Source organism: Tachyglossus aculeatus, chromosome 4 (assembly GCF_015852505.1).
Source record: "Tachyglossus aculeatus isolate mTacAcu1 chromosome 4, mTacAcu1.pri, whole genome shotgun sequence".
In the NCBI taxonomy this organism is placed as follows: Eukaryota; Metazoa; Chordata; class Mammalia; order Monotremata; family Tachyglossidae; genus Tachyglossus; species Tachyglossus aculeatus.
This window is the reverse complement of record NC_052069.1, coordinates 81,835,299-81,858,514: the sequence shown is the minus strand read 5'-3', so window position 1 is coordinate 81,858,514 and position 23,216 is coordinate 81,835,299. Positions and strand designations below refer to the sequence as shown.

The window sequence follows — 23,216 nt, the reverse complement described above, 5'->3', positions numbered from 1 at the left end:
TCACCTCGCCACCTCCTACCTCACCTCCCTTCTCTTCTTCTACAGCCCAGCCCACACCCTCCGCTCCTCCGCCACTAATCTCCTCACTGGGCCTCGTTCTCGCCTGTCCCACCGTCGACCCCCAGCCCACGTCATCCCCCGGGCCTGGAATGCCCTCCCTCTGCCCATCCACCAAGCTAGCTCTCTTCCTCCCTTCAAGGCCCTGCTGAGAGCTCACCTCCTCCAGGAGGCCTTCCCAGACTGAGCCCCTTCCTTCCTCTCCCCCTCGTCCCCCTCTCCATCCCCCCGTCTTACCTCCTTCCCTTCCCCACAGCACCTGTATATATGTATATATGTTTGTACATATTTATTACTCTATTTATTTTACTTGTACATATCTATTCTATTTATTTTATTTTGTTAGTATGTTTGGTTTTGTTCTCTGTCTCCCCCTTTTAGACTGTGGGCCCACTGTTGGGTAGGGACTGTCTCTATATGTTGCCAATTTGTACTTCCCAAGAGCTTAGTACAGTGCTCTGCACATAGTAAGCGCTCAATAAATACGATTGATTGATTAATTAACATTACCAAAAAGGCAGAGTACAAACCAGTGATTGGTTCTTTAATTAGGTTTCTTCCAATCAAAATAAGGAAATTATCTCTGTTAGATTTGAAACCTACAAGTTTATGAAACAGCAAAAATCCACGCTTTTTTCTAAGAAAAAAAAAAAACAAATTTTTAACCGAAACTCTTCAGTTTTCCATTTCAAAGACACTAATGAGACTAGAAATCATCAAGATTCTATCACCACAATATCAGGTGGGTCTCAATTACTGGTCTGCGGAGGTATCCTACGTTCCCTGGTAAGATAAAATGAATTTGAATTTGAAATGTACTGATTTCTTTTTGCCTTTAACTTAAATACAGTTGAATACCTAAATGACATTCATAACTCTGGGATAGGAGGCAAAATATTACAATTAAAAACATAAAAATGTTAAAATAGCTTCCCAGTGCTAGTGAAAGCTCCAAGTGAATGTTTATATGGCATTTGCCAGTGATTCATTAACTGCATGCAGGTTCCCTTAAGAACCCACGTTGCTGAAAATGCTTCGTATTGTCCTTATCTTTTTGAATACTACTATAGGAGAATAATATCAGCAGACACCAAAAGCATTTCCTTGTCATTTTTAATTTTATAGAGGCATTCTTCACTCATGCTATTTGACAGTTTTTATGAGATTCCTGCAATGTGCATTCCACTTAAAGAGATTTATTTGACTTCAAATGTAGGCTTCTTTGGGTAACACAGTAAATATGTTCTGGAAAAATAAAACTCAATTTCATATTATTAAGTGCATCAACTTACATTTGTTCCAAGTTTTATCTATTTTATACCTCATATACTAACTTTTATTACAATGCCTGGCACATAGTAAGTGCTTAAATTACCATAACACAAAGAAGAACCAGAAGCAGCATGGCTCTGTGGAAAGAGCCCGGGCTTGGGAGTCAGAGGTCATGGGTTCTAATCCTGGCTCTGCCACTTGTCAGCTGTGTGACTTTGGGCAAGTCACTTAACTTCTCTGAGCCTCAGTTACCTCATCTGTAAAATGGGGATTAAGACTGTGAGCTCCATGTGGGACAACCTGATCACCTTGTAACCACCCCAGCGCTTAGAACAGTGCTTTACACATAGCAAGCGCTTAACAAATACCATCATAATAATAATTATTATTACCTATTTGAAGAAGAAGCAGCATTGAAAGAGCATGGGCCTGGGAATCAAAGGACCTGGGTTCTAATTAATCAGTGCTATTTTTTGAGGGAACATATCTGCCAACTCTATTGTATCGGACTCTCCCATGTGCAGAGCACAATAAGCTTACAGTCTACAGGGGGAGACAGACATTAACATTAAATAATTTAATATCACAGCTCTGCAACTTGTCAGCAAGTCACTTAACTTCTTAGTGCCTTTGTTTCCTCATCTGTAAAATGGGGATTCAATACCTGTTCTCCCTCCTATTTAGACTCTGAGCCCCATTGGGATTCTGTTCAACCGGATTAACTTGTATCTAGTTAGATACAAGTGCTCAGAACAGTGTTTGACAGGGGGAGTGAGGAGGAGAGGGTGGGGAAAAAAGCCTAAAATATGAGTTGCTCATCAGGTCAACATGCTAACATCATAGGTCTCAGGGCAGCTGTGGAACAAGGATTAGTGCTATCTTTTTGTTGGCAAACAATGAATTTCTGGGATGTGGGTAGGCTCCTGGTATCTTAGCTATGCTCATTTTAACACAGCTCTTCTGGGTGGAGCATGGGAAGGGAAAGACCGACAGCAGGAGACACAGACAGTTTCTGGACGGACAACTGAAACTGGGAGACCATAATTCACTCATATATTCATTCATTCAATCATATTTACTGAGTGTTTACTGTGTGCAGAGCACTGTACTAAGCGCTTGGGAAGTACAAGTCGGCAACATATAGAGGTGGTCCCTACCCAGCAATGGGCTCACAGTCTAGAACTTATGCATTCAAATGTATTACATTCAATCACTTATTGAACGCTTACTCTCTGCAGAGCACTGTACTAAGTGCTTGGGAGAATACTATAAGTCAGGGTGGTAGAGGGAATGTTTGAAGGACACGGTAAAGCAAACCAGCTCTGCCACTTGTCTGCTGGCTGACCCTAGGCAAGTCACTTCACCTCTCTGTGCCTCAACTCCCTCATCTGTAAAATGAGGGGTAATAATAATAATAATGATGGCATTTGTTAAGCGCTTACTATGTGCACACTGTTCTAAGCACTGGGGAGGTACAAGGTGATCAGGTTGTCTCACGTGGGGCTCACAGTCTTAATCCCCATTTTACAGATGAGGGAACTGAGGCACAGAGAAGTTAAGTAACTTGCTCAAAGTTACACAGCTGACAGTTGGTAGAGCCAGAATTTGAACCCATGACCTTTGACTCCAAAGTCTGTGCTCTTTCCATTGAGCCATGCTGCTTCTCTAAGTAAGACTGTGAGCCCCATGTAAGACCTGGACTGTGCCCAACCTGATTGCCTTGTAGCTACCCCAGGACTTAGAACAGTGCTGGAAATAGAGTAAGTGCTTAACAATTACCATAAAAAAAGATAAAGGTGCATTCCAGCTGAAAACTGGGAATAAATCGCTGAGGACAGACAAGCCCATTGGCAAACAGCTATTAACAAAGTAGGGGGCATAAGCTTTAGGAACAAGAAATAGGAAGCAAATGAAAAAACAGTTGCCAGATGCTGCCACCATAAAACACAACTCCCCAAGGGACTGCAATTTTGTGGGCATGATTACGGTTATGTCAGCTCACTCTAGACTGTAAGCTCCTTGTGGGAAGGGAATGTGTGTTTAGTACAGTGCTCTGCACACACAGTAAGCACTCAATAAATATGACTGAATGAATGAACAACTATTGTACTCTTCCAAGTGTTTAGTACAGTGAAGCAGCATGGCTCAGTGGAAATGGGTTCTTATTCCACCTCTGCCACTTGTCAGCTGTGTGACCTTGGGCAAGTCACAACGTCTCTGAGCCTCAGTTACCTCATCTGTAAAATGGAGATTAAGACTGTGAGCCCCACGTGGGACAATCTGATCACCTTGTATCCCCCCACAGAGCTTAGAACGGTGCTTCGTACATAGTAAGTGCTTAACAAATGTCACCATTATTATTATTATTACAGTGCTCCGCAATCAATAAATACAATTGACTGACTACCTGCAATCAATCACTGGAAATTATGGAGTACTTTCTGTGTATAGAGCACTGGATTAAATACTTGGGAGAATACAGTACAATAGAGCTCATAGACACAATCCCTGCCCATAAGGAGCTTTCAGTCCAGAGGGGGAAACGAGTTAAAATTAATTTCAAATAGATGAAATGGCAGGGTCTAAGGATATGTACATAAGTAAGTGTTGTAGGGGCTGGGGTGGGTCGCTTGACCCTTCTACATCAGATAGATTTCCCCCACCACCACCTCAACTACCACCCCAACTCCCTCACCCATCTCCAACCCCACTTCTAGCCATGACCCGTCACCTCACACCAAAAGGCTATTTTTGTGATCTCCTATTAGAGTCTTTTCAAAGTATTATGCTATTAAGACACCTATGGAAGAGTTTTCATTTAACAAGGCAAATGCAAGTCAATTTTAAAAAACCCATCACTGACTTTAACAGTTAACTGAATCTCAAATTCATATACGATCTAGCTAGCCTCTTTAAAAATGTCACTAGTATTTGACTACTTTCAGATTAAAAAAAAAAAACCCACCATCTAAAGGGAACATTTACCATGGAAAACAGACTATTTGTAAACTATTGTTAATAAAGCTTAAAACTGGATATGATGTTTCCAACACAGAACTGAAACCAAAGTTACGTGAGTCACTGACGATGCTTTAATAAAAGATAAAACTAGACATTTTCATCACTCATCTCTCATCACTTTCAGCAAAAAAAAAAATGCATAACCTTAAAACAAAAGTGAAGTTAATTCTGAAAACAGGACTGTGTCTTTATAATGAGTATAATCTCACGTGAAGAAATTCAAGTTTGTTTTTTTACACTGTGGTTTAAGTACTACAATTGGTATAGTAATTTTCATGTTCTTTATTCTAATGTACTTAACATAGAAAAGTTTCTGATAAGTCTCTTGTTCAGAGAGGAAATAAGGTCCTCATAAGGCAGAAGACCGAAGCAGAAACTCAGATTGCCCAAGAGATTCACAGAATTTAGAGATGGTACAATTCAACAACTTTAGCTATTACTAAACTAACTGAGGTCAGTCCTGAAGATGAGTTCTATATTATATGCTCACTGCTAGTTGACTCAGTCCACTTTCAAATACCCCCAAAAAGTCTAAGCCCTCGAAGAATATTTTTCAAGAACTCTGCTTCAAGTGTTCCCTGATGAATTTCATCCCATGATTCCAAGATCTATAATACCTAATTTACAAACTGCATAATTCTTCCCCTCCTGTCCAAATATAGATTAGTTACGTATTTCCCGTGGGGGTCGCCTGTCTTACTGGAAATCCTCCCCACTGCTTAAATAGTCGTACTGCACAGAGAACAGTCAACATTATGTGAGTGGATAATGTAATAAAAATGGCATTTGTTAAGTGCTAATTATGTGCCAGGGGTGGATACAAGAAAATTGGTTTGGTTGGACACAGTTCCTGTCCCACATGGGGCTCACAGCCTTAATTTCCATTTTACAGATGAGGGAACTGAGGCACGGAGTAGTTAAGTGACTTGCCTGAGTGACTTAAGTGCTTCTTAAGCACTTCTATTTGACTTGTTATATATATAATAATAATAATGGCATTTGTTAAGCACTTACTATGTGCCAAGCACTGTTCTAAGTGCTGGGGGGTACAAGGTAGTCAGGTTGTCCCATGTGAGGCTCACATTTTTAATCCCCATTTTACAGATGAGGTAACTGAGGCACAGAGAAGTTAAGTGACTTGCCCAAAGTCATACAGTTGACAAGTGGTGGAGCCGGGATTAGAACCCATGACCTCTGACTCCCAAGCCCATGCTTTTCTCACTGAGCCATGCTGCTTTGCTCTTCTACCCCTTTTCTACTCAGCCCACTTTTTTTTCCAAAGTATTTGTTAAGTGCTCACTATATGTTCTAAGAGCTAGGATAGGTACAAGTCAATTAGTCTCTGTCCCACATGGGGCTCAGTCTATTTCAACTCCCAACTACAATTTCCATAGTCATTTATGTGACTTGTAGCAGCTGTTCATGATGGAATAGCAAAACAGCAACAACAATCATACTTGATCAATTAGCAAAAAAGAGCAATATTAAATCTTATTGAGCAATATATTGTTATACTCTACAAAGGGCATAACTGAACCTTCAAATACTGGGAAATGTCTTTTCTACTGCTATTGGCAACTTGCAGAACCAGAGAATTTGTAGGTGGCATGTTTGGCTGAAAATTACTCATTTGCGAAGGAACGCTTAAATCTGGCTTGGCCACTTAACGAAAGATGCAGAACAGACAGAAACCTTAAAACAAAAATCTCTCATCAATGCTCAGCTGGCAGAAAGAACCCACTTAGTACCACTGACTATCATATGTTAGCATCTGATGTTTAGTAACATTAGTATCACAATGCTGATTAATATGAGAACTAGAAAGCAAACCTCATACACAGGATTCAAGACATACTAATTACTCAATGAGATGGCAGATGTAGAATATTCCAGAATTTAACAGTCTCAAACATAATGGTTTTTTTTAAATTGCAATCACTAAAGGGAATTCCCAGATAGGAGAATAACCATTTCTACTAATAGGCCTTTTGTGTACGAAGCAAAATATACACAGACTCATAAGAAAAACTTTGGCCCTTACTGTATAGTAAGCTCATCTCTCTCCTCCATGAATTACCTATTGCAAATGCACTTTCAACATTTTTTTTTGCAGAGTACAGCCCTGAAAGCATTTGTAAAATCCACAGCTCACCAAAATACCATCAGCCCCTCTCCTTAATCAATCGTATTTATTGAATGCTCCCTGTGTGCAGAGCACTGTATTAGCAGCAGAGCCAGTCTGTTCCCAGAGCAAAATCTTTCAGTCCCCATCCTTAGAACACATTTGATTTTGCTGGGGAGGGGAGGAGGGAATAGAAACAGGGCATTTCACTAGACCCTCATATTACTTCGGTGTGACACAACACTTTTGCTTCTGAAAGGACCCTCAAAGTCAGCAAAATAGTATTGACTAAGGTCACGAATAGAACATTTTTTCCCTAAAAAAGTCGAACCTTTAATTTCTGGCATAAACGGACATACAGTAGCATGGATTCTGTCAGTCATGATAATGAGTAGAGAAATCACTACTCAGTTGAAGTGGAGAGTTTAAGACATCTATAAGGATTATATTGTGCACTGGAGGCTATGCTGTTTTAAATGAGAAATGAAAAACACTACCTGTCAAGTATCATTTAGCATTTTACAATTCAAATAAATTTAAGGAAAAGTGGGGTGGGGGGGAAGAGATGACATTCATATCTCCAATATAATGAGCTCAATGGCTCAAATTTTCCTTTTGGGAGGATCTTTAACTTTTCCAGACCACTAGGGCATGATACAGAGACTGTTACAGAAAGCCTGCATCACAGAGACTCTGGGAGGAGGAGGACAAATAATCCCTTGATTAATAGGTCGTATTTATTGAGCACTTACCATGTGCAGAGTACTGCACTAAGCATTTGGGAGAGTACAAGAGAATTAGCAAACATGTTCCCCACCCAAATCGAGCTTGTGGTCTAGAATATATTGTTATTCAAGCTACATTGGTTGATGTCCTCAAAAGAATCCAGCGACTGTCACTGATACCTTTACCGCTTTCATTCATTCATTCAATCTTATTTGAGCGCTTACTGTGTGCAAAGCACTGTACTAAGTGCTCGGAAAGTACAATTCGGCAACAGAGACAATCCCTACCCAACAACGGGCTCACAATATCACAAAAGCAAACTAAAAGCCACCCTTTCTAATCAGACCTATAACTGCTCTTAGGCAGGCTTGCAGCAAGCTTACTACTGGAGTTGGCTAAAGGTTGGGGAAACCTTGAATCAATTAGGAGTTTGTGCTGAACACTTACTGGACACATGACCGTGTACTAAGCTCTTGGGAAAACACAATTAAGTGTATTCATTCTAAGACTACTATTTTAAATGCATGTCTTGATGGGGGAGTGAAACTTCCAGAATGAGATAGACTGATTTAACAGCGGTCCAATTAACAGACCTCATTCACATTTCTTAATTACTTTAATGAACTCTGTTATTGTAAGACCTGGTTCAATCCTTTCAGAGATGGCTGCTCCGGAGCACTCAGACTCAAGGAGATGGAGGAGTGCCATGGGGTGTGGGGGAAAAGGGCCCATGTAGCCCAAGCTACACTTGCATCTGTGCTTAGTACAATGCTCTGCACACAGTAAGTGCTCAATAAATACAATTGAATGAATCCGTGACCTTAGAGTATTTGATTTTCACCCCACCTTCAGGTCCAACTTTAAGGTTCACTGTGCCCTGTCAGTGCACCTCATCCCCCTTCACAATCCCACAGCACTTTGTACATATCTGTAATTTCAGTTATATTAATGTCTGTCTCCCCATTCTAGAATGCAAACTCATTGAGGGTAGGGAATGCATCTTTTATTGTTATATTGTACTCTCACTAGAGCTTAGTACAGTGCTCCGCACACAGTAAGTGCTCAATAAACACCATTGGCTGACTTAAGTACCCACCTATAAATCATCTAGCATAAATTATTTATTTATATTAATGTCTGTCTCCCCCTCTAGGCTGTAAGCTTACTGTAGGCAGGGGATGTGTCTACCAACTCCTGTACTGTACTTTCCCGAGCGCTAAATAGATGCTCAGCAAAGAGGAAGGGCTCAATAAATACCACGGAGGATGAGCTCTTCTTTAATGTACCCCACATTGCTGCCTTCACTCTCAGCAGAGCCAGAAACCAGCCTGGAGAACAGGAGTGGCTTTGGGGCATAATATGCTAAATTGGAGATATCAGGATTGTTGCTACAAATGGATTTTCCTTGAGGTGCTCTCCAATGTTTTACTACTGGATAGGGATTCCTTGAAAAAAAAAATAGCTGGTAAAGATGAGTACTCAGAAAAAGAAATGTCAAAGCTGAAACATTTAAGTTTTAGAAGCCAGGAGGGGCAATTACGCCCTTTGGGATTCTGTCCAAGTCCTGGAAAGACATTAGGCAGAATCCATTCAGCCAGGGTGGCAGCAGGAAGGAGGAGAAGTAATAATAATAACAGTATTTGTTAAGTGCTTACTATGTGCAGAGCACTGTTTTAAGTGCTGGGGAGGTTACAAGGTGATCAGGTTGTCCCAAGGGGGGCTCACAGTTTTAATCCCCATTTTACAGACGAGGTAACTGAGGCCCAGAGAAGTGAAGTGACTTGCCCAAAGTCACACAGCTGACAGTTAGAGGAGTAGGGATTTGAACCCATGACCTCTGACTCCAAAGCCTGTGCTCTTTCCACTGAGTCATGCTGCTTCTCTAAGGAGGTAGGAGGATGCCCAGACTTTTCCCTCACCCTCCTTTTTATTGGTGGCAATGGATGCTCCCGTTGTCCTCTAAGGATTATAAACTCATTATGGTCAGGGAATGTGTATGTTTATTGTTATACTGTACTCTCCCAAGAGCTTAGTGCAGTGCTCTACACACAGTAAGTGCTAAATACGATTAACCAACTCATCAAATGAATTTTTGAGTGCTTACTACATGCAGGGTATTGTATTAAACACTTGGGAGAGTACAATACAACAGAATTGGTAGACATTTTCTGCTCACAACCACCTCACCACCATTACAGCTGAACTGCTTAGAGAAGCAGAAAAGTCCAGTGGAAAGAGTACAGGTCTGCAACTTACTTGCTGTGAGACTTTGGGCAAATCACTTAACTTCTCTGGGCCTCAGTTTCCTCAACCATAAAATGGGGATTCAATCCTACTCCCTCCTACTTAAGAGTGTGAGCCCCACGTTGGACAGGGACCATGTCCAACCTGATGAAACTTGTATCTACCCCAGGGCTTAGAACAGTGCTTTACACAAAGTGAGCACTTCAAAAATACCATTTAAAAAACAGCAAACCACCCCCCCTAAAAAAAACCCTGGCTCTCCTGTTTCTGCCAGAACTAGAAATACATCATCCTGCTGGCCCAGAAATGTCCACTAATGGCCAAGGAGTATTGGTTGCAGTGCCCTCCGGGCTTGCAGACCCAAGCAGAATTGGCTCTTCCATTTGGAAAGGCTCAGTTCTGCTGGGGGCAATTGGATGGTGCAGAATTGTGGTATTTGTTATTAAGTGCTTTCTTTATTGTAGGTACTGTACTAAGCACTGGGGTGAATACAAGCTAATCAGGTTGGACACAGTCCCTGTCCCACATGGGGCTCACAGTCTTAATCCCCATTTTACAGGTGAAGTAACTGAGGCACAGAACAGTGACTTGTCCAGGGTCACACAGCAGCCAAGTGGCAGAGCCAAGATTAGAACCCAGGTCCTTCGGTCTTCCAGGCCCTTGCTCTATCCACTAAGCCATGCTGCTATTCTTAAACTGAGAAGCAGCATGGCTTAGTGGAAAGAGCCCGGCCTTGGGAGTCAGAGGTCAAGGGTTCTAATCCCACCTCTGCCACTTATCAGCTGTGTGACTTTGGGCAAGTCACTTAACTTCTCTGGGCCTCAGTTACCTCATCTGTAAAATGGGGATGAAGGCTGTGAGCCCCCCATGGGACAACCTGATTACTCTGTATCTACCCCAGTGCTTAGAACAGTGCTTGGCACCTAGTAAGTGCTTAGCAAATACCATCATTATTATTAGAGAAGCAGCGTGGCTCAGTGGAAAGAGCACGGGCTTGGGAGGCAGAGGTCATGGGTTCTAATCCTGCCTCCACCACTTGTCAGCTGTGTGGCTTTGGGCGAGTCACTTAACTTCTCTGGGCCTCAGTTACCTCACCTGGAAAATGGGGATGAAGACTGTGAGCCCCTCGTGGGACAACCTGATCACCTTGTATTCCCCCCCAGCGCTTAGAGCAGTGCTTCACACATAGTAAGTGCTTAACAAATGCCATCATTATTATTATTAAACCCTGGTGATAGAGGACAGTGGCAGGGGAGGAAGAGGATGAGGATGTTGGATCAATGAATCTCCTTCCTCCCTATGTCTACCCGACTTCCTTCTCCCTTGCAGCCTCCCCAACTACCCTTCCCTCCCTTTTTTTTATTCATTCATTCAATCATATTTATTGAGCACTTACTGTGTGCAGGGCACTGTGCTAAGCGCTTGGGAAGTACATGGGGGTGGTCCACCATGTCCTGCTGACCCCCAGGGAACCCCATCTTTTTCATTTAAGGGAACAATGTGGAGGGAGTAGAATGTTAAAGCAGAGTAGGAGTCAAGGAAATTTCATTACACATCAAACCTCACCTCACCCAAATAGAAACATTCATTTGTTAGTATTATTTTCCACAATTATCTCATTCTTACCATTTAATTAAAAAATGTCATCTTTCAAGGTAAATGCTTACTTAAATCTATTAACCTCACTGACCCCTTCTCAATGAATAGTCAGGCCAAATATTACTGAGAACTATAGCACTCTTCCAACCTGCCATTAGATATCTGTTATAATCCAAGGAATCATGTGGCATATGGAAATGAGCCTTTTTAAAAGTGCCAAAGAATCCTCATCCTTGAATATCCCCAAATGGCATCATTAGTTTCCTTAATTATTCAATGAGAGGCTTTCTACTCAACATCATTAACTTAGGAAGATAGTAATGCTCCTATCTTAAGAGGAAATGTAATTTGGTGGCAATGCACTGAAATTGATGAGCTGAAATCAAATTTCAAAGGACTAATTTTAATAGAATTACAAAAATTGTGTCTATACATAGAACAATTCCCATAAAGAGTTTCCACACAAAATGAGTGAAATGAGGAATGTTAAAAGGGGCTTTTGGCCTTTTCTCCCATGAAGCAATGTCTGAGATTTCTAAATCTCAGTAGGGTCAGTCAGTCAATCAATCAATCATGTTCATTGAGTGCTTACTGTGTGCAGAGCACTGTACTAAGCACTTGGGAGAGCACAACACAATAAATAGGTATTCCATCCAACTTCTGTCCATACAGACAAGGAACTAAGAAAAGCTGACTGGAAGAGAGGAAAAGTTTCTTTTACCGCATCATCTTATGTCACGAGGGTTAAGAATATCAAAGGGCATCTTTGATATTTGCTCAGGAAACCAATCCACCAGGGTTTCTTCAGCATCAAACAACAAAACGAACATTTCACTTAACAAGCAGGGCATTTGCATCATCATTTATAAGAGTACTCCTTCACACGGACTCTAAACTGAGCCTTTCATTAGGTGGGTAAAAATGACGACTCACCAATCCAATTGGGCAGTTCCACAGCTCTCGAAGCTTTCCAGAAAGCCACGGCAGCTATTCTATCTGGCAGCGCAACAGTCCTGAAATTGAGATCATTCCTAATTAATGAATATTTAACTTCAATACTTAGCAATTTAACCAGAAAAAGGATACGTTTTTATTCTCTACAGTCATTTGGCAAAGAGGAAGCACGATGCAGTGATAAATGCAACAATAAAAAGCATACCCTCACTCTTCCCACACCCACCCTGCCTCAGATCCAACTGGTTTTGTTCACTAACTACTTACGGGATGCATTTGCCTAAGAGGTTAATGAACTTGGCCCACTGTAACGGAGAATTTTTTCTGATAAGATCTGAAGGTTGACCTACTTTGGACAACTGCCACAGTCCTATCTGATTCCAGGACACACAGATCTTAATTACTAATATTCCTTGTTTGGTCCCCAAATCTAGAGACCTCTAAAAATTAATTCACCCAGGAAAGAAAGCACTCAATAAACATCACTGATTGAGAGGAATACCACCTAGGTGATGGAAATACACTAATCTCATTAGCAAATTATCTGAAGATTATGCATGTACCTAAAATTTTAACTAGATGTCTAACAGTAATTAAACAAGAAAGTTAACTAAGACACAACACTAATAATGGGTCTGTTTATTGTTATGCTGTACTCTTCCAAGCACTTAGTACAGTGCTCTGCACACGAGTGCTCAATACAATTGAATTAATGAATAATAATTATCCAAAACGTGTAACCTAGATTCATCTAGGTGGTCTTAAAGTCTTTATATTTGGTGTATATATGATCAATGGCATTTATTAAGCGTTTGCTGTGTGCAGGACGTCGTACTAAGCACTTGGGCAAAATACAATAAAACAGAGTAGGTAGACATGTTCCCTGCTTAAAGTGAGCTTACAATCTAGAAGAGGAGCTTACAGTTTTGAGGAAGAGATTATTGGGAGAACTTATTGTCACATGTGAGATGAGCTCTGTTGGCCATTTTTAGTACAGCATATAATGATTGCCTGGATTCTCCAAACTCAGAAAATAAATAATTTATATGCTGCTTCCAGCTTGACAGCTCATCTCAGTGATCTGAGTAACAAGGTAGAGGAGAAGGGGCATAGCCAGGATTAGGAGGGATTTTGGTTTGTTCTCTGTGAGGATTTTTGTTTCCAAAATTCAGCACACTGAATATGACAACTTGCCCCCCTGATAACATATGTCTTTCTGGGATGAATTTAGGCATAAGAAAACTTAGCTATTCTTCCCCATCGTCGCCAAAGATGGTGTGATCGTCCTCTTTCTCCTTCTCTGCAGTCTCCTATTTCCTCCTGCCTTCAAGACATCTCCACCTGGATGTCTCGCTGACCCTCAAACTTAACATGTCCAAAGTAGAACTCGTCATCTTCCCACCCAAACCCTGTCCTTCTCTTGACTTTCCTATCACTGTAGACAGCACCACCTTCCTCCCTGTCTCGCAAGTCAATAAACCTGGCATTCTCATCTCATTCATCCAATCAATGGTACTTTTTAGGTGCTTACTATGTGCAGAGCACTGTACTAAGTGCTTGGGAGATTACAGTACAACAGAGTTAGCAGACATGCTCCCTGCCCACAATGAGCTGACAGTCTAGATGGGGAGACAGACATCAGTATAATTTATAATATATATATATATATATATATAATTTAAAGATATGTACCTAAATGCTATGGGGCTGAGGGTGGGGTGAATATCAAATAACCAAAGGTCACAGATCCAACTGCACAGATGACACAAGAAAAGCAAGGGCCTGGGATCAGGGCTTTCTGCCCACCCACCCTCACTGCCTATGTGGCTGCGCTGAGCGTGGCTCAGTGGAAAGAGCATGGGCTTTGGAGTCAGAGGTCATGGGTTCAAATCCCTGCTCCTCCAACTGTCAATCAATCAATCGTATTTATTGAGCGTTTACTGTGTGCAGAGCACTGTACTAAGCACTTGGGAAGTACAAGCTGGCAACATATAGAGACAGTCCCTACCCAACAGTGGGCTCACAGTCTAGAAGGGGGAGACAGAGAACAAAACCAAACATACTAACAAAATAAAATAAATAGAATAGATATGTACAAGTAAAATAAATGGAGTAATAAATATGTACAAACATATATACATATATACAGGTGCTGTGGGGAGGGGAAGGAGGTAAGTTGGGGGGGATGAAGAGGGGGACGAGGGGGAGCTGTATGACTTCTCTGTGCCTCAGTTACCTCATCTGTAAAAATGGGGATTAAGACCGTGAGCCCCCTGTGGGACAACCTGATCACCTTGTAATCTCCCCAGTACTTAGAACAGTGCTTTGCACATAGTAAGTGCTTAATAAATGCCATCATCATTATTATTATTACTATTCTCTCTACACTCATCCCTGATGGCCTCTGCCCCTAAACACCCACAGTGCCAATGGGAGTGCCTGGGGTGTCAGAGGACCACAGGGATAGTTCGAAGAAGATGGTGACAATTGCTCTGCTGTTCTTTTCAGGGTCTGGGCCATCTAGACTGTAAGCTCCTTGTGGGCAGGGAATGTGTCTGTTACATTAATAATAATAATAATAGCATTTATTAAGCGCTTACTATGTGCAAAGCACTGTTCTAAGCACTGGGGAGGTTACAAGGTGATCAAATTGTCCCACGGGGGGGCTCACAGTCTTAATCCCCATTTTACAGATGAGGTCACTGAGGCCCAGAGAAGTTAAGTGACTTGCCCAAAGTCACACAGCTGACAAGTGGCGGAGCCAGGATTTGAACCCATGACCTCTGACTCCAAAGCCCGGGCTCTTTTCCACTAAGCCAGGCTACTTCCCATTGTACTCAGGTATTTAGTATGGTGCTCTGCACACAATAAGCGCTCAACAGATAACATTGCCTGATTGATACAGAAGGGAGAGGGCAGGGGAAAAAGGGGCTTCATTGGGGAAAGCCTCTTAGAGGAGATGTGACCTAAAATGCTTTAAAAATGGGAAGGGTGGTCGTCGGGTTTATTTGGAGCAGGAGAGAGCTCCAGGCTAGAGAGAGGATATAGCAAAGGGGTCCGCAGCAAAATACATGAGATGAGATCACTCAGCCTATTATTCAATATGTCATCAATGGGTTTTGCCTCCCAACATCGCTAAAATCTGCCCTTCCAGAATGTTACCACATTAATAATTATAATTGAGTATTTGTTACATGCTTACTATGTGTCAGGCATTGTACTAAATGCTGGGGTGGATACAGGCAAATCAGATTGGACACAGTCACGGTAACCCAAGCACTCTTCCTATCCAGCCTCCATTACTGATTCAACCTCCTTGCTGACCTCCATCCCTTTCTCTCCCCCATCAGTCCGAACTTCACTCTGCTGCCTGGATAATTTTTCTACGAAACCTTTCAATCTATGTTTCCCTTATGCTCAAGAACCTCCAGTGATTCCCATCTACCCCCGCAAACAGAAACTCCTAACCATCAGCTTTAAAACACTGTCAGCTTGTCCCTTCTTTACCTACCTAATTTCCTACTGTAGCTCAGCCCACACACTTAGCTCTTCTAACGTACTTCAATCTCATCTATCTCACTGCCAACCTCTCGCCCTCATCCTGCCTCTGGCCTGGAACTCCCTCCTACTTCATATCTGCCTAGACAATCACTCTCCCCACCTTCAAAGCCTTGTTAAAAATCACATTTCATTCATTCAATCGTATTCATTGAGCGCTTACTGGGTGCAGAGCACTGTACTAAGCACTTGGGAAGTACAAGTTGGCAACATATAAAGACGGTCCCTTCCCAACAGCGGGCTCAAAGTCTAGAAGGGGGAGACAGACAACAAAACAAAACATATTAACAAAATAAAATAGAATAGTAAATATGTTCAAGTAAAATAGAGTAATAAATATGTACAAACATATATACAGGTGCTATGGGGAGGGGAAGGAGGTAAGGCGGGGGGATGGGGAGGGGGAGGTGGGGGAGACGAAGGAGGGGGCTCAGTCTGGGAAGGCCTACTAATATTTGTAGTTCCAAATATTTGGAACTACATATCAGTACATTTTGGGTTAATTGTTTTCAATCTAGAGTCCCATCTTAGTTTTGATGATCATTCATTCATTCAATCGCATTTATTGAGCGCTTACGGTGTACACAGCACTGTACTAAGCGCTTGGGAAGTACAAGTTGGCAACATATAGAGACGGTCCCTACGCAACAGTGGGCTCACAGTCTAAGAGATGATCGCTTAAGTAGTTTCTCCATCATCTTTTATTAACCCATCTTAAGTAATTAAAATACTAAGAGAGAGGAAAATAGGTTGGATTTTTTTTTTTAGTCTGGTCTTCTGACTACCAAGCCCATGCTCTTTCCTCTAGGCCGCTCCCCTTTATACCTCTATCTGGAAAAAAAAACCCTTTGAGTTTGCGAAGGGCATCTCAGAAGTGTAACTTCATAAATCCTCAAATCTCACTTCAGTAAAGAAGAGGCCTTTCCCAACTAAGCCCTCATTTCCTCTTCTCCCACTTCTTTCTGTGTTGCCTTCCATCCACCGGCAGCAAGTGTCCCAGCTACAGTACTCTGAGATTACAGGCATTGATTGCTGCCTTCAACCTGTGATTTACAAGCATACGAAGGGCAGGAATCAATCCAATTTTCCTCTGGACCCTGCTTTATGCTGGGGAAGATACCTCGGCTGCAAACTCCTTGTGGGCAAAGAATGTGTCTACCAACTCTGTTATTTTGTACTCTCCCAAGTGCTTAGAACAGCACTCTGCACATATTTATTAATACCATTGATTGATTTTGCAAATTGCAACCCCTCCCTCCCCTTCTCAGGGTCACACCTGGAGAGTTTCCAGTACTCTACCAGTTTCGACTATGGGAAGGAGAGTCAAGCAGACGCATACCCATTCCATTTCTAGCCTTGCCCGTGGCTAGCGAGTGGAAGGCAATCTGCTGCAAGTCAAAACTCCCCTGTCCTGGGCAGCAGCGGCATGGGAGAGAGTCGAGGGCAGAGATGCAAGCTGACTGCATGGACGGAGGCAATGGTAAAAACATTTCTGTATTTTGTACCAAGAAAACTCTATGGATACACTACCAGAATGATTGCAGATGGAGACAGGGAGTTCTGGGAGAGATGTGCCCATTCTGTCGCTATGGGTCAGAGACGACTCGACAGTATAAGACATCCCTTCCCTAGGTAGTGGGTGTGTGCAGAACACAGGCAAACAGGCTTTCCTCTTTTCAAAGAAAACAGTTAAAAAGCATTCTAACAATGCTTGTTAAAGCTATCAGGAGATCACATGTTTACACCAGCTCAAGGTCACAAGAGAAAAAAAAAATTCAACTTGTCATCAATTGCAAGTTTCTCCCTGGTTACCTATCCTCCCCTTAGCTAGAATCCAGGTTTCAGTATTCCAGTGATCTTTATCAAGATTGGGTCCCTAGCTCTTTCAGCATTCAGTGCCATCAGAGAAGCAGCATGGCTCAGTGGAAAGAGCACGGGCTTTGGAGTCAAAGGTCATGGGTTCGAATTCCGGCTCTGCCAATTGTCAGCTGTGTGACTTTGGGCAAGTCACTTAACTTCTCTGTGCCTCAGTTACCTCATCTGTAAAATGGAGATTAAGACTGTGAGCCCCACGTGGCACAACCTGATCACCTTGTAACCTCCCCAGCGCTTAGAACAGTGCTTTGCACATAGTAAGCGCTTAATAAATGCCATTATTATTATTATTATATCTCCAGTATGTTTTTCAGTCTGAGGGGAGAGTCTTTAGTGCTGCCCATGTGGTGCACAGTGATGCACAAGATGGCTGCCATGCACCAACTGGATGGGAAAGCTAATATAAGCACTTAGTATAGTGTTCGGCGCATAGTAAGCAGTCAATAAATATGACAATGAATGAATAACAAGGCACCAGTAGTGGATTGGCTAGTGGGTGCAGGCTTATAAATGTCAAAGAGTCCCAGTGGAGGTGCAATTTGCACAAGAGGTTTTGTTTGGATTTTAACTATGTCTGGGAGTCCTAACAAATCTACAAATCCCTAGCCTGGTGGATAGAGTATGGCCCTGGGAGTCAGAACGACCTGGATTCTAATCCCAGCTTTGTCACTCGCCTGCTGTGTGACCTTGTGCAAGTCACTTCACTTCACTTCCCCTTCTAGACTGTGAGCCCACTGTTGGGTAGGGACCGTCTCTATATGTTGCCAACTTGTACTTCCCAAGCACTTAGTACAGTGCTCTGCACACAGTAAGCGTTCAATAAATATGATTGATTGATTGGGCCTCAGTAACCTCATCTGTCAAATGGGGATTAAGATCGTGAGCCCCATATGAGACAGGGACTGGGTCCAATCTGATTTGCCTGTGTCCATCCCAGCGCTTTGTACAGTGACTGGTGCATAGTACGTGTTTAAATACCACCATTATTATTAGTACTAGTAGAAGGGGTTGGATTCTGATGAATTAAATGAATTGAATGGTGTCGTTGTCTCCCCTATGATTTATATTTGCCAGACTTGACACCATTCATTCATTCAATCGTATTTATTGAGCACTTACTGTGTGCAGAGGACTGTACTGAGCGCTTGGGAAGTACAAATCGGCAACGTATAGAGACAGTCCCTACCCACCTTCTGAGCCAGCCTGCTGCCTGTCCCTGGTGCCCATCCACGCACTTCGTGCCCATCTACGCAGCCACGATGGAGGTGCACATGTGGACATCGGGGTGGATGCTGAGGCCTTCGGGCTCGAGTCACAGGCCAGCTGGGATGGAGGAACGAGTCACCTCCCCTTGCTGGGTTGGGCAGTGGGCAGCCTGGGGGCCGGATATAGGGAAGGAAATGCCCCAGGTAGGCACTGGAGGAGCCAGGACAGAGCTGCTGCAGTTTGATCCCGCCACTCGGTCCAACAGAGGAACACACAAATGTGACCTCCCCAGCGCTTAGAACAGTGCTTTACACATAATAAATGCTTAATAAATGCCATCATTATCATTATCATTAACTTGTCCCCCGTGGACATCCATGTCCCTCTACCTGACCTCTTGCAATCAGCCTTCTTCCTTTCTTAATGAGCTTCAGAGGAAGTCCCACCTCCCTATTCTCTGGTGCCACTCCCTGGTCAGAATCAATCAATCATATTTATTGAGCGCTTACTGTGTGCAGAGCACTGTACTAAGCACTTGGGAAGTACAAGTTGGCAACATATAGAGACAGTCCCTACCCAACAGTGGGCTCACAGTTTAAAAGGGGGAGACAGACAACGAAACCAAACATACTAACAAAATAAAATAAATAGAATAGATATGTACAGGTAAAATAGAGTAATAAATATGTACAAACATATATACAGGTGCTGTGGGGAAGGGAAGGAGGTAAGATGGGGGATGGAGAGGGGGACGTGGGGGAGAGGAAGGAAGGGGATCAGTCTGGGAAGGCCTTCTGGAGGAGGTGAGCTCTCAGTAGGGCCTTGAAGGGAGGAAGAGAGCTAGCTTGGCAGATGGGCAGAGGGAGGGCATTCCAGGCCCGGGGGAGGACGTGGGCCGGGGGCTGATGGCGGGACAGGCGAGAACGAGGTACGGTGAGGAGATTAGCGGCAGAGGAGTGGAGGGTGCGGGCTGGGCTGGAGAAGGAGAGAAGGGAGGTGAGGTAGGAGGGGGAGAGGTGATGGACAGCATTGAAGCCCAGGGTGAGGAGTTTATTTATTAAGCACTTACTATGTGCAAAGCACTATATAACAGACACATTCTCTGCCCACAGATCATCTTGGAGAAGCAGCGAGGCTCAGAAGAAAGAGCAAGGGCTTTTGGAGTCACAGGTCAGGGGTTCAAATCCCGGCTCCGCCAACTGTCAGCTGTGTGACTTTGAGCAAGTCACTTAACTTCTCTGGGCCTCAGTTTCCTCATCTGTAAAATGGGGATTAAGACTGTGAGCCCCCCCATGGGACAACCTGATCACCTTGTAATCTCCCCAGTGATTAGAACAGTGCTTTACACATAGTAAGCGCTTAATAAATGCCATTATTATTATTAACTTCACCTGACATCATCGTGCAAAATGCACCCATCTGCCATGGAACCTGATCCGGGAACCAGAGGGAGAGGCTGGAGGCAGGGACATCCGTGAAGAAGCTAATGTAGTAATCAAGCTGTCTGGACCAGCATGGATGGAGAGGAAGAGATGGATCTTGGAAGTGTCGCAGAGAAAGAAACTACAGGATTTTGTGACAGACTGAGTAGGGGAGGTTGAAAGTGAGGGAGAAGCTAAGGATAACACCAAGGGTTGACAGATGGAGAGGATGGTAATGTTGGTGACAGAAAAGTTAGGTGGAATAGATGACTTAAGAGTGAAGATGGAGAGTTTGATTCTGGACAAAATGGGCTTAAAACTGAACTGCAGAATGATATGTAGAAACAGGACAGGGCAGAACAAATGTTAGAAAACATATTGGAGAAAAATCCCAGACCACGTGGGTAATCGACCACTGTAGCCAATCACCTCGCCTGAGGTGCAGCAATTAGGAAAGAAGGCTTGAGGAAATAGATACATTTTCAATTATTCCTGTTGTGCAATCCCACAGGCTAGGGACAGTGTTCTGTACACAGCAGGTGCTCAGTAATTAGCAACGATTAACATGAGCCCTGCCACTGGCTATCAAACCAGCCCAGCAGAGAAAAATCTTTACATGCCGGGAATGAGAAAAGGAGTATCATTCCAGTCACAGCTCGGCTATCTTTCTGTGGTGTGACCTTGGATAAATGATTTAACTGCCTTGCTCAAAATCTACTCCCATCCCTTCTCACCTTATCAAAGCACTTGCCCCCTCAACACTTTCTTACCTCTTTAGCTGCAATCCTCAGCTGCTCTCGCACTAATGGCTTAATCCCCAATGTAGTCAAACATGTTTATGTCTCCCCTATTCTAAAAACCACTCCTTGACCTCACAGTTTCCTCCAATTATTGTCCCATCTCCCTTCTATCATTCCTCTCCAAACTCCTTGCGTGAGTTGTCTACACTAAACTTCCTCCACTTTTTTCTCCTCTAATTCTCTCCTTGATCCCTTCCAATCTGGCTTCCACCCCCTTCACTCCATTGAAACTGCCCTCTCACGGGTCACCAATTATATGCTTCTTGCCACATCAAGGGGCCTCTACTCAATCCTAATCCTCCTTGACCTCTCAAGCTGCCTTCGACACTGTGGGACATTCCCATCTCCTGGAAACATTATCCATCCTCGGCTTCACTGACACTGTCCTCTCCTGCTTCTCTGCCTACCTCTCTGGATGGCCATTCTCAGTCACTTTCATGGGTTCCTCCTCTGCCTCCCACCCCTTAACTAAAGGAATCCCTCAAGACACAGTTCTGGGTCCTCTTCTAGTCTCCATTTACACCTGCTTCCTCGGAGAACTCATTTGCTCCCGGGCCTCAACTACCATCTCTACGTGGATGATTTCCCAATCTACATCTCCAGCCCTGATCTCTCTCCTTTTCAGACTCACATTTCCTCCTGCCTTCAGGACATCCCTACTTGGATGACCCACCAATACCTCAAACCTAAGATGCCCAACACAGAACTCCTCATCTTCCCACCCAAACACTGTCTTCCTTCTGACTTCCTTGGTATTATAGAGATCACCACCATCCTCCCTGTCTCACAAGCCCCTAACTTTGGTGTTATTCTGGATTCATCTCTTCCATTCACCCCAGATATTCAAAGTGTCACCATGTCTTGGCAATCAATCATATTTATTGAGCACTTACTCTGAGCAGAGCACCACACTAAGCACTTAGGAGATTTCAACCTCCACAACATCACTGCCCTTTCCTCTCCATTCAAACTGACCCTATAATGATCCAAGCACTTACCCTACCCTGCCTCGACTACTGCCTCAAGCCTCCTCACTGACCTTCTTGCCTCCTGTGTTTCCCCACTCCAGTCCAAACTTCACTCTGCTGCCTGGATCATTTTGCTAAAAAGTGGGTCTGTCCATTATTGAACAGCTAATCCAAGCGGCTCCAGCTTCACTTCCTGAATCACCAGTTAATTTCTGAACTCCCAGTCTTCCTCTCTGAGACTTGGAGGGCCCCCAACAAAATTATTTCCCTCTGGGCTGATGGCTGGTGTGGATAATTCAGATCAGAAGAGGGCCTAGGAACCTGGGATGCATGTTGTCAATCTGGCATTGCCACTTAAGAGGCTTTGGAGAGAAGCAAATCCCCTTTTGGATGGTGGGAGTCATTGAGGGGGGTTGAGGGGAGGAGGTCAAAGCAGCCCCTGGAATTCTTCCCTGGCCAACAACATCAAAGACTGTTAGCTAGATGTAAATTGGAAGGAATAAATGCCCCAGTCAGACTGATAAAAACAAGATGATTTTGAAAGTTTTCATTATTAGGGTACTTACTAAATACTCTGAGCCACACACTGCACTAAGCAAAGAGATAGAAGCAATATATTTATTGAGCGCTTACTGTGTGCAGTGCACTGTACAAAGTGCTTGGGATAGTATGATATAACAGAGTTAGTGGACAAGTTCTCTGCCCTCAGTGAGTTTACAGTTGAGAGGGAGGATACAGGCATTAATATAAATTACAGATATGTTTGGAAGTGTTGTGGGGCTGAGGGAGGGGTGAATCAAGGGTGCAAATCCAAGTGCAAAGATGACACAGAGGGAGTGGGAGAAGAGGAATGAGGATTTAGGGAAGGGATCTTGGAGGAGATGTGATTTCAACAAGGCTTTGAAGGTGGGGAGAGTGGTCATCTGGTCAGATATTCATGTATTCATTTAGCGCTTACTGTGTGCAGAACACTGTACTAAATGCTTGGGAAAGTACAATGCATCAGTAAATAGTTATAATCCCTGCCCACAATGAGTTTACAGTTGAGAGAGAGGGAGACAGATGTCAATACAGATAGACATCAATATAACTAAATAAAACTACAGCTATATATATAGGTGCTGTGGGGTGGGCAGAGGGAGGAAGAGCAAAGGGAGTAAGAGTGGGAGATGAGGAAAAGCGGGGCTTACTCTGGGATATGAAGAGGGAGGGAGTTCTGTGCCAGAGGCAGGATGTGGGCAAAAGTGAGATAGTCAGTGAAGTGTGTGGGCTGAGTTGTAGTATGAAATCAGCAAGGAAAGGTAGGAAGAGGCAAGGTGATTGAATGCTTTAAAGCCAATGGTAAAGGAGTTTCTGTTGGATGCAGAGGTGGTTGGGCAACCACTGGAGGTTC

General features: G+C 43.3%; 1 protein-coding gene and 1 non-coding gene across 3 annotated transcripts in view; one reads left to right on the top strand and one right to left on the bottom strand.

Annotated features, from left to right (window-relative positions):
* NCALD (neurocalcin delta) overlaps nucleotides 1-23,216 on the bottom strand; it is a 470,303-nt gene that overhangs the window by 197,891 nt on the left and 249,196 nt on the right. For both annotated transcript variants that reach the window (XM_038745843.1, XM_038745842.1), the window contains exon 2: nucleotides 11,975-12,054. The gene's annotated coding sequence lies outside the window, so the exon portion shown is untranslated. The remainder of the gene's footprint in view (nucleotides 1-11,974; nucleotides 12,055-23,216) is intronic.
* Nucleotides 16,812-16,949, top strand: LOC119927709. Its single transcript, XR_005450686.1, has one exon. It is a non-coding gene; the product is annotated as a small nucleolar RNA SNORA7 (small nucleolar RNA).